At 32.7% G+C, this 12,432-nt stretch overlaps 1 protein-coding gene across 1 annotated transcript in view; it reads right to left on the minus strand.

Annotated features, from left to right (window-relative positions):
- LOC114329174 (collagen alpha-1(XV) chain) overlaps positions 1 to 12,432 on the minus strand; it is a gene marked incomplete at its 5' end in the record, with an annotated part of 898,386 nt that overhangs the window by 714,680 nt on the left and 171,274 nt on the right. The window lies entirely within an intron of this gene.

Raw genomic sequence — 12,432 nt, forward strand, 5'->3', positions numbered from 1 at the left:
TAATTTCTATAATCACATAATAGTTATTTATGATATACAGTCGGAAAAATGAAAGAATACCCATGAACGAACATATAAAACACGCTGTATTTTCCTGTCATAGTGTCACAAAGAAAATTGTCCAGTGCAAGTACATGTAACAATAATTATTACATGTACTTGCTCTGGCCAATTTTTTGTCTGACACGGTGACAGGAAAATACAGCGTGTTTTATATGTTCGTTCATGGGTATTCTTTCATTTTTCCTACTGTAGGTGTTAAAAGTACAATTTTAAGGCACGCATGTGAAAATTTTTGAATTGCACTCATGAAGGCACTCATGTGAATTGCAGAATTCGCTTCGCTCATTCTGCAATTCACATGAGTGCCTTAAAAATGTACTTTTTAACACGCACATCATACAATATTTTTTCTACAAACGTTATAAATTTATAAAATACAATATTTTTTTAATTGCTGAAACCATGAAACCTATGACCCGCAAAAGGTAGAACTGGTTGTCTACACTCGAGGGGAATGTCTAAAAATTCTTAGCGAAAATACTATACCGTTACATAAACTTGTTTTTTCTACAAACGTGTTATAAATGCAATAATACAGTTTAAATTAAATGTTAAAAAACCTTTTAAACCACCTTTTCCAAATTGCGCAAGTTGTACTATTAATATTAATGTTAGTAAATGAAATATAAATATTTTGACGTTTCACAATTTGACAATTCACTTCTAACTGCAGTGCTTTAAAATTTTTAAAAGACTAGTGATTAAAGTAGCATTTTTAACGCTCCTATGGAGTGCTAAAATAGTTATTTATGAAACAGTTCGTGAAGTATGCTTTTTGCAAACTGACGCGATTTTTAGAGCAAGAGCGACAACGGAGCGAGTGCTATAAATCGCCTAAGTTCGCAAAAAGTACTTCACGCACAGTTTTATACAATATTTTATCTACGATAAACAAATAAAAAAAGCTGTAACTCTTCGTCACTGGAATTAATTTCTATTCTACAATTTTTATAACTTTGACATTTAAAACTACTTTCAAACTACAAAACTGTCAAAACTTTTGTTGTAATTCATTGCTTATATTGTCATCACCATGACAACGCGAAAGTTAAAAACAGTGTGAAAAAGTAAATCCCGTTTAAAATACATTGTTACTTCACGCACACTATAAATCCTTCACGCACTGCTATCTATAATGACAATTTTCATAAACTAAAAACTTATACATACGAGTAATATGACATAGAGTAGATAAATTGCATTTTTAACACGGTGGTAGAAAAAGATATTTTGGACAATAAAATATATACAAATTCATTAGTCAATTTTTTACATACAAAAAATTATATTATAATTTTAGCTGGATCATTTAGAAAATTTTCCGTAGTAATTGCACAAGAGCTCTGAAATTATTGAATTTTTCCCGAGTGACACTTTGACAGTTTTAATTTCACGAGCCGAAGGCGAGTGAAATTATGTCAAAGTGTCACGAGAGCAAAAATTCTATATTAATTTCAGAGATCGTGTGCAATTTGTTGCGATTATTTAATGAATAAAACTGTTCAAAACCAAAATTTAATTGTAATTTATTTATGTAAGTACAAAGTACCATTAAACACACAGTTTTTATAAATATAATATGACGATTGAAAGTCATCACTTTTATAATTTTTAAAACATTAATGGTCATTAATGTCACTGAATGTATTTTTTCATAGCAACGAAGGGCATCTGACGTAATATGCTTAACGACGGGAGCAGATTATCAAAAATTATCACCTTAATTTGCATTTCTGTAGCTTTCTATTGGTCAGAATCTCCTATGAATGAAATAATCACCCTCAATTTTAAATTATTATTTAAGCCGACCTTGAACGCCAAAACAACGACGAATGTTTTGCTAGAGTTGAACGTGAAGGAGAACTATCCCAACAAATAAGCATCAAAAAAGTAGTAAGACATGGGTGTGTCTTGTCACCGACGTTGTTTATAATAGACATAGATTGGATAATAAAACAAACTTAAGATAAAAAAACAGGTATACAATGGTCACCATTTAAAAAACTAGATGATCTAGAGTTCGCTGACGACATATGCCTCACAACATCAAACAGACAACACATGCAGAACAAAATTACCAGATTGAACAACATAGCAAAAACAACCAGCTTAAAAATAAATCCCAAAAAAACGAAAATATCAAATGGGGAAACGAACGGAAACAATATACATTGAGCACGTAAAGGTTGGAATAAATTCATTTTCTCGAGAATGGACGATTTTTGAAAAAAATCCCGAAACAGGTCAATTTTTATTTTTAAATTACGACTTTTTGGCATATATATCATACTAGCGACGTCACCCATCTCGACGTGATGACGCCATCGATGATTTTTTTAAATAGTAACAGGGGTCGTGTGATAGCTCATTTGAAAGGTAATTCAATTCTCTATTCAGTAATGTAAACATTAACATAATTCTTTATACAGGGTGTCTAAAATTTTTTTTTGAGTTATATTTATTGACAAAAAGAAGAATGCATGTAATTTATTTAATTCAAAATACATTTTACTGCCCTCAGAAAACAGAAAACAATGTTTATTTGAAAAATAATCATTGTTTTTCGCTTAAATTAAATGTTAAAACTGTCAAGAGGAAGGTGGGCTTTAATATTAAATTTAAGCAAAAAACAATATTTATTTGTCAAATAAACATTATTTCCTGTTTTCTGAGAGCAGTAAAATGTATTTTGAGGTAAATAAATTACACAGATTTCTTCTTTTTATGCCAATAAAATTTATTAAAAAAATTATTTTTGGACGCCCTGTATAAATAAATATGTTAATGGTTATATTACTGAATAGAGAATTGAATTACCTTTCAAATGAGCTACTACACAACCCCTATTCTCATTTAAAAAAATCATATATGACGTCATCAGGTCCAGATGGGTGACGTCACTAGTATGATATATATGCCAAAAAGTCGCAATTTAAAAATAAAAATTGACCTGTTTCGGGATTTTTTTTCAAAATCGTCCATTCTCGAGTAAATTAATTTATTCCAACCTTTACGTGCTCACTGTATATTTAGAAGGGAAACAAATAGATGAAGTAAAAGATTTCTGTTATTTGGGCAGTCTGGTAAACACAACAAGAGGCACAGGAAAGGCACAGAATAAGCTTGGCAAAAAACGCTTTCAACTCATTACGCAAGATATGGGCCTCGACAAACATCGGCAGAAGAACAAAGCTGCGATTATTTGAAAGTAATGTAAAGTCTGTCCTGTTATATGGAGCAGAAACATGGAAACACCATAAACAATTCTTTCGGAAAATAAAATCCTTCTTTAACAGGTGCCTACGTATTATACTGAGAATATTTTGGCCAAACAAAATTACTAATGACGAATTGTGGAGAATAACAAATGAAGAAAGGATAGAACATACAATCAAAAAACGGAAACAGAAGTGGATAGGATACACCTTACGAAAACCAGCAACAAATATTGATAGACAAGCTCTACATTACAATGCTCAAGGTAAAAGAAGAAAGGGTAGACCATCTTATACGTGGAAAAAAACAATAGAGAAAGAACTCAAAGAAAATAATTTAACATGGAACGATGCAAAAAAGATAGCAAAAACAGAAGAAAATGGAGAAAACTAGTAAACAAAATTGGACGGAACTCAACAGATGGTGCGTGGGACTAGCAACCTCACCATCATTCCTGATGGTACTTGAAACACCGCAAGGTGCCCTTTGCTCCACGTGGAGATGTATAATTATGATGATGATGATTTAAACCAACCTTAAATAATAATCAACCTAGGAATCAATAGGACCTAGTTTTATCTCGATCTAGTTTTATCCCTACCCAGATACAGACATTTTTGAACTGCAAACAGAAGATTATTTTTCTTGACTGTTAACCTCCTAATAAAACACGCGGGTCTCACCCTCTCAGTAATAACCACTAGTTGCTGCGTGGTGAATATTATCGCGAATTTGACATTTATCAGATTCGTACGACACTGCAACTTTACAGTATTACAATATAAAAATTAAGGTGTAAACTATTCAGTGATCGTAACTGTACATCTTCAGTAGGGCCTTCAAATTTCCCTTACCTAAGAAGCGTTCAAAGAAGAAATTAATATAATAAAACAAATACCCGTAAATAATAATTACTCTCCACCTTATTAATAAACTATATAAGACATTTTATTACAAGAACAATCACTTTTCTTGCGATTTCTCAAGAAAACCCCAAATACTTTTGGTTCCATACATTTTTTAGGCTTACATTCGTATTCCATCCAAAAGATCTTCTTGGAATACAACATACCTACCAGTAGTTTTTAAGTCATATTGATACAAAATCACTAATCAATACAAAATAAGTGCTCCCTATTTTACACACCTCTGGGGTTTTGCAAGCTTTTTGATGCGCTTCTTTTAAGGTACCTACTCTACATCGGCCAAAATGGCAGGAGAATGCAGGCCCGCATTTTAGAACATTTAAATTAAAATTAATAAATATACAGAAATATATTTGCAATATCAATTCTGGTTTCTCCATTATAAATGTAGCGTTGATGCATGGTCTTCCCGACCTAAAACCTTGGTATTCTTCTACTAGTGTTATAATATCATTCAGTTTATTTGTTATAATTTTGGTTATAAATTTTACTGTTTTATTTAATAAACTAATAATTCCTCTATAATTCTCCGAGTGCGATTGCGTTCTCCCTTTTTGAAGAGACGTATTAGGATTGTGTTTGATCTCCATTCTTATTTTATTCTGCTTTGTTGTTTAATTTTTTGGATTAATTTTAATAGATGTTTGGTCAGATGTAAATCTAGTCCTTTGTACTCTTTAGTCCAGGAACTAAAGTTTTTCACCTCGCAATTTTTACAGAATGGATCAATTTGCTTGAAAATTTGAGAATAAATAGTGGATAGTCCATGGATGAAAATCTATATGATGCCGACAGGCGCTTTTACCATGGGGGTGGTTGCCACCCCATCTCGGGGGTGGAAATTTTTTATTATATTTTGACCGCTCAAGTTAATAAAAACATTCATTCTAAGCAAAAAATATTCTATACATTTTTTAGACAAAATTAATAATTTTTGATTTATTCGCTATCGAAAGTGTTAGTTTTATATCTAAAAAATCAATGTTTTTCGATGGTATAATAATTTACCATTCACTCAGTTTTTGCCGTAGAACAAATTTTTCCAAACCAAGTTCTTGTGAATTAAATTACCTACAATTTCATATTTAAACATTTTTTCGTATATCTGACGCTAATGTTTCTATTCTGAAGAAAATGGCATTTTTTACCAAATTGCAAACATTCGTTATACGCTTTAAACTTCAGTTTTTTTTTAAACTTATCATTCTAAGCCAGTCAAACTTCTAGAAGCTATTAATAATATATAAATAATGAAGAATAAATAAGGCCAACGACTAAAAACACCGCTAACTTACATTATTATGCTTCCAATTGGATTTCTCCTTTTTTTTCAAATAAATATATTGATTTTTTAATTGTAACTTTTTTATTTTTTATCTTAGAAACTTCGTTACAAAAGAATTTTAAGGTTTCTATAAGGCTATTGATATTAAATCTTTTTAAAATTCTTAGTCACAAAAAGAGGTGGCATCGAAAGGGTTGGTAAAGGTGGTTTTTGCATGATATTACAAGTCTAAATTGTCAATAGCTCACTCAAATTTTGCCGTAAAAAAATTTTTGCAAACCAAGTTCTTGGGAATTAAATAGGCTACAATTTCATATTTAAATATTTTTTCGTATCTCTGATGCTAATCTTTCTATTCTGAAGAAAAGGGCATTTTTTACCAAACTACAAAAACTCGTTATTCCATTTTAACTTCATTTTTTTTAAACTTATCATTCTAAGCCGATCATACTTCTAAAACCTATTAACAATATATAAATCAAGAAAATCAAATCAGGTCAATGACAAATTTTAATTAGGGTGGTGATTAGGGGGTTGTTTACGATCACTTTTTTGCTTAAAAAAATAGGGACTGACATTCTTTTCATTATAAGTCACTTAATTTTTTAGCTAGAGATTTTTTTATTTCTGGAGATACATATTTTTAAATACTTTAAATTAGCTTCAATAAGTTATCCTCGCAAAATGCATAGTTTTTCCGTCCTTTGAGTTTGAAACTACAATATATATAGCATTTGACGAAGAAGAGCCAACATATACTTAATAAAGTATAGCTCAATTACTGTTGGTCTTAAAGAAAATAAAAAAATAGTTTTGTTTATTTTTTCAAAAGGTACATTTTTGTTGAGTAAAGTTGTTTTATAAAACGAAAATTTTTGAGTCATTAGCAGAAAACTGATTAAAAACATAGATTTTTTCGATATAAAACTAACACTTTCGATAGCAAATAAATCAAAAACTATTAATTTTATCAAAAAATGTGGAACGTTATAATAGTGTAGGAAACAGAGGTTGAACCTTGCAAAATGGACACAAGTCCGGTTTTATTTTTTTTCTGGCATATCAAGGGGTGCTCATTATAAGACTAACTTTTTCTGAAAAAATTTCGCCCCGGAACCCCCCTTTTCATCCCTTTAAAGGGGGTAATTTGTGGTTTTTGCGGAACGTAGCACTTCCTGTACCTTTTACAAAAAATTTCTTTTATAGAAATATGAAGAGGACTATATTTTCTACGATTTATTTCCCGACAGCATCTGTCTATCATCCACCGTTTACCCAGGGTGGCGCCCCAAAATTGACAAGTTTTTTAAAAAGATGTTTTATAAAAAAATATATTTTTCCCTAACTGTAACGGAAATTAAAAAGAAATTCTGCAGAAATTATTCACAAATAAATGATTGATTTTTTGGTATACGTTTAACTTAAAGGTAATTGCCCTTTTTTTAATTACAGTGTGTTACATTTTAAAAAACCCCTTTTTATACCATCTGAACCGTTTATGCTAGAGTAAAAAGACTTTCAGCGATTACCCATGTACTGGTGTTATTTACAAATTTGTATAATGCACCCCCATTTTTTCCTCGGAACCACCCCAAAAAAAAGAAGAATTAATAAATAAAGTGATTTTCTTAAAATCCTTCACACACAATGCCCTTTATTAATATGCTTCATATATCATTTTTTGCACGTTATTATTAACCATGCATGGACATCAAAAGCGATTTCCTAGTGCAACCCCTGTAGCCAAAAAAAATAAATAAAATGGGGGGTTGAAAATTTTTTTTTGTTTTTTGCTTTTTGATCCATATGGGTATATGCTTCATCAATAGTGCTTTTCAAAAATATATATGGTTATTGCAACATCCCTGCGGAAACCACCCCTATCCTTGAAAATATACTGCAGAAACTACCCCTATCCCTTGGCGAGGATGTTTTTACGATTTTCTCATTACCTATCCATTCTTTTTAAACAAAGCTTATACAAGGTTAAAGACCACTATTTACTCTATAAATTAGGTCCTATTCATTTTTTTCGTATAAGCAACCGTTACGGCACAGTGGCGCCGTAAACCTCATATATGCTTTGGCGGGCTCCAGTTTTTGTTTTTTTTTTTCGTCATCTGTTCGTTTTATTGATAAAGTACTTATGTAAAATAAAACAACATAGCGTAACCTACAAATTATGACTCATGCACATTTTACATTCTTTGCTTCCCAAAGCCACAGTGGTGGCTCAAAATCAATTTTTGCATATTTTCGCCACTTAAACCCTTTTATTGCATTAATGCTAAGTTAATAGCACAATATTCACCCCTAAGTGGTCGCTAGGCAGCGGCGGATCGAGTGAGGGGTGATGGGGGCGATTACCCCCACCCCTCTCAAACCAAGTGATATTATATTTAAAGATTATAAAAATATTAATTTATTTTTATAGAAATACTTATATTATAATTATATTATTTTTATATGAATGACTTTTTATGCTTTAGCGACAGTGGCGGATCCAGCCTCGTTAAGAGGGGGTGCCAATTGGCTAAATTTCTATAAAAATAAATGAATATTTTTATATTCTTTGAATATAATATCACTTGGTTTGAGAGGGGGAGGTGATCACCCCATCACCCCTCCCTGGATCCGCCACTGCTTAGTGACCACCTAAGGGTAAATATTGTGCTATTAAGGTAGCATTAATGTAATAAAATGCGTGTAGGGGGCGAAAATATGCAAAAATTTATTTTGGGCCACCACTGTGGCTTTGGGGAGCAAAGAATGTAAAATGTTCATAAGTCATAATTTGAAGGTTACACTGTTTTGTTTTATTTTACATAAGTACTTTATCAATAAAACGAACAGATGACGAAAAAAAAAACAAAAACTGGAGCCCGCCAAAGCATATATGAGGTTTACGGCGCCACTGTGCCGTAACGGTTGCTTATACGAAAAAAATGAATAGGACCTAATTTTTAGAGTAAATAGTGGTCTTTAACCCTGTATAAGTTTTGTTTAAAAAGAATGCATAGGTAATGAGAAAATCATAATAACGTGCTCGCCAAGGGATAGGGGTAGTTTCTGAAGTATATTTTCAAGGATAGGGGTGGTTTCCGCAGAGATGTTGCAATAACCATATATATTTTTGAAAAGCACTATTGATGAAGCATATGCCCATATGGATCAAAAAGCAAAAAACAAAAAAAAATTTCAACCCCCCATTTTATTTATTTTTTTTTGCTACAGGGGTCGCACTAGGAAATCGCTTTGGGTGTCCATGCATGGGTAATAATAACGTGCACAAAATGATATATGAAGCATATTAATAAAGGGCATTGTGTGTGAAGGATTCCAAGAAAATCACTTTATTTATTAATTCTTCTTTTTTTGCGGTGGTTCCGGGGGAAAAATGGGGGTTAGTTATACAAATTTGTAAATAGCACCAGTACATGGGTAATCGCTGAAAGTCTTTTTACTCTAGCATAAACGGTTCAGATGGTATAAAGAGAGGTTTTTTAAAATGTAACACCCTGTAATTAAAAAAAGGGCAATTACCCTTAAGTGAAACCTATACCAAAAAATCAGTCAATTATTTTTGAATAATAACCGCAGGACTTTTTCTTAATTTCCGTTACAGTTAGGAAAAAATTAATTTTTTTTAAAACATCTTTTTTGAAAACTTATCAACTTTAGGGCGCCACCCCCGCTAAACGGTGGATGATAGAGAGATTCTGTCAGAAATAAATCGTAGAAAATATAGTCCTCTTTATATTGCTATAAAAGAAATTTTTTGTAAAAGGTACAGGAAGGGCTACGTTCCGCAAAAACTACAAATTACCCCCTTTAAAGGGGTGAAAAGGGAGGTTCCGTGGCGAAATTTTTTCAGAAAAAGTTAGTCTTATAATAAGCACCTCTTGATATACCAGAAAAAAAAATAAAACCGGACTTGTGTCCATTTTGCAAGGTTCAACCTTTGTTTCCTACACTATAAATGTATAACGTTTTTTGCTTATAATGAATGTTTTTACCAACTCTTGCGGTCAAAATATAATAAGAAATTTCCACCCCCGAGATGGGGTGGCAACCACCCCGATGGTAAAAGCGCCTGTCGTCATCATATAGATTTTGATCCTTGGACTATCTACTACTTATTCTAAAATTTTCAAGCAAATCGATCCATTCTGTAAAAATTGCGAGGTTTTGTCCTATTGCTTCATTACTTAGACTATGTAGAAATTAGTTGAGGTTCTGTACTCTCCTTATTAGTCCTTATGATCTTAATATTTATTAAATTATATAAGAATTATTTTAATACTTCGATGGCTTGTTAAAAATTTCGGTAAGGGAATAGCATCCCACAGGAATAAATCTCGCAGAGCTCATTTTCGTCAAAATGTTAACTTTATGTTTTTTTAATAAATCATTTTACTCTAAATAAACTTTTTATAGCGGTAGACCATGCGTTATTAAAAAACGAGTATTACATCATAAATTCTTTCCTGTTGCCATATTTACTGGCTGTAAACTTGATCAATTCCCACAAAGCCGAAATAATTAGAGGAAAATTACATCCATGATTAATCGAAGAGTCGCAAATGCAATTTCCTTTGTAAACTGTAACTTCAAATAGCGAACAGCAGTTAATAGCGTTTGTGGGTTAGCCGCCAATTGTTGTTTCTGTAGCCGTTACGGCCTTACTATTTACTTTCGGTTAAGAATTTATTTTAGGGCGGGGCTCCAAGGGGTTTTTTAGGGTTTATGGTGACGGTAGCAGGTAATTACGATTACCTTACGATTGCAAGTATACTATTAGATTAAAAGTTAACAATTTTGAAATGAAACGCATAAAAAAATCGTAATTAATCTAATTGATCCAACAAACCTAAAGTGGATAAGGTTGCGTATGGAGTTGTCTGTCGCCCATCAGATGCATCCCCAGTGCTAGACAGAGAAACACACTAACCGGTTCTAAGACCTACGAAGCGGATAGTTGGGAAATAAAATACCACCCGCGAACCAAAAGAAAGGTATAACAACCTTAGCGGAAGAATCCCTGGTCCTCAAGCTTGAAGGTTGGGTATGAGTCTAACACTTTCAGTCTCTAAAAATCATCTTCATCAACTATGACATGATAGTTCGTTATAAGCCAAACCATTCTCTATTACAATCCTTCATTCATTCTTTTCTCTGGCAACTTTTTACCATGCTTTAACTCCAATAGATTTTAAATCATCCTCTAACTCTAGGTTCATCCATCAGCTTTCCCAAAAACTCTATACAACTCAAAGTTGCAACGCCTGTGCCACTAACCTTGCACTTTTATTCCTCCATATTTCTTCTTAGGATTGTTTGATTGAAACGCTTAAGCAGTTCTAGGTCCTGCTGTGTAAGGGTGCGTCCAAGGTATTCGGAGCCAGTATCGAGTCTTTAGCGAAGCTCTTGGAGCAGCTGAAGATAGAGACCAATGGAAAAGATTGTTAGGAATATTGGAAGAAATCACGATTCTCAGTAATGGGGAAACGATAAAGGAGAGAGAGACTGAGTCGGTGTTCGAATAATCCTTCGTAATTAAACGGGCCTGTCCAAATTGCACCTACGCGCTGACAACTGAATACAAGCGCTTATTCGCACACAGACTCTGCGGTGACTCCGAAAACCAGCGTGCATCTTGGACGTACCCTTAGTGACCACGTTTCTGCTCTATATGTTAGCACTGGTCGTACTACTAGTGTTCTAGAGGCCGTCACTATAATTTTTCTTCGTAGTTTTGAGGCCTTCTATCTTCTCAAGCCATAGTAATGATTATTAGCAAGCACTATTCTTCTTATAATCTCTTCGCTGACATTGTTATCTTTACAGATGAGCGAGATGATTAATCGAAGAGTCGCAAATGCAATTGTTGTTTCTGTTGCCGTTACGTCCTTACTATTTACTTTCGGTTAAGAATTTATTTTAGGGTGGGGCTCCAAGGGGTTGTTTATGGTTTATGATATCGGCAGCAGGTAATTACGATTACAAGTATTATTAGATCAACAGTCAATAGTTTTGAAGTGAAAAAGAGACCAACAAAAAGATCTTTTCGTCGCATTTATAGACTGTGAGAAAGCTTTCGACAAAGTTAAACATAACATTCTCATGGAATATTTAAAGCGAAGAGGACTCGACAAAAATGATATTAATATAGTAAGAAACCACTATTGGAACCATCAGGCTGTTGAACAAAGAGCTGAGTAGAGGAATGAGACAAGGCAGTGTACATTTACCATTACTATTTAATATACCTATAATTCGAAGAGTTATTTACACAAGCACTTGAAAACTGTACAGAAGGGATCAAGATAAATGGTGAAAATATAAATAACCTTTGTTATTCCAACGATACAGTCATTATCCTTGAAAGAGGACCTGCAGACGTTACGGAACATCATTTGTTATACTGAGGAATAGTTTGGTTTAACAATAAACATAAAGAAAACAAAAACCATTTTTATCAGTAGGAGGGGTAAAGTCATAACAAGGATCTAAATAAAAAAATGAAGATATTGAAAAAGAGCACAAAATGAAATACTTAGCAGTCTGGATTATTGAAGATCAAAATCCGAAATCAGAAATTTAATCAAAAATATATCAATCAAGATAAGCCTTTTTGAAGGTGAGGAAATTTCTGAGTAACCAAGACTCAGTCTGCAAATCTGATGCAATGGTATCTGCAATATTATATTCACTCTATTCTTCTTTATAGTACCGAAGCTTGGACTGTTAGTGTTGACTTAATAAGGAAGCTGGAAGATTTTGAGATGTGGCTTTTTAGGAGAGTTTTGAAAATACCACATAGACCGATCATATTGCGAACGAAATGGTGTTGTACAGAAAGGGAAAATATAAAGAACTTTTGACCACCAAAAATAAAATTATATGAAAAACAGAAAAATCAAGTAAGCAGCTATCATCCTC

This window comes from Diabrotica virgifera, chromosome 7 (genome assembly GCF_917563875.1).
Source record: "Diabrotica virgifera virgifera chromosome 7, PGI_DIABVI_V3a".
Lineage (NCBI taxonomy): Eukaryota > Metazoa > Arthropoda > Insecta > Coleoptera > Chrysomelidae > Diabrotica > Diabrotica virgifera.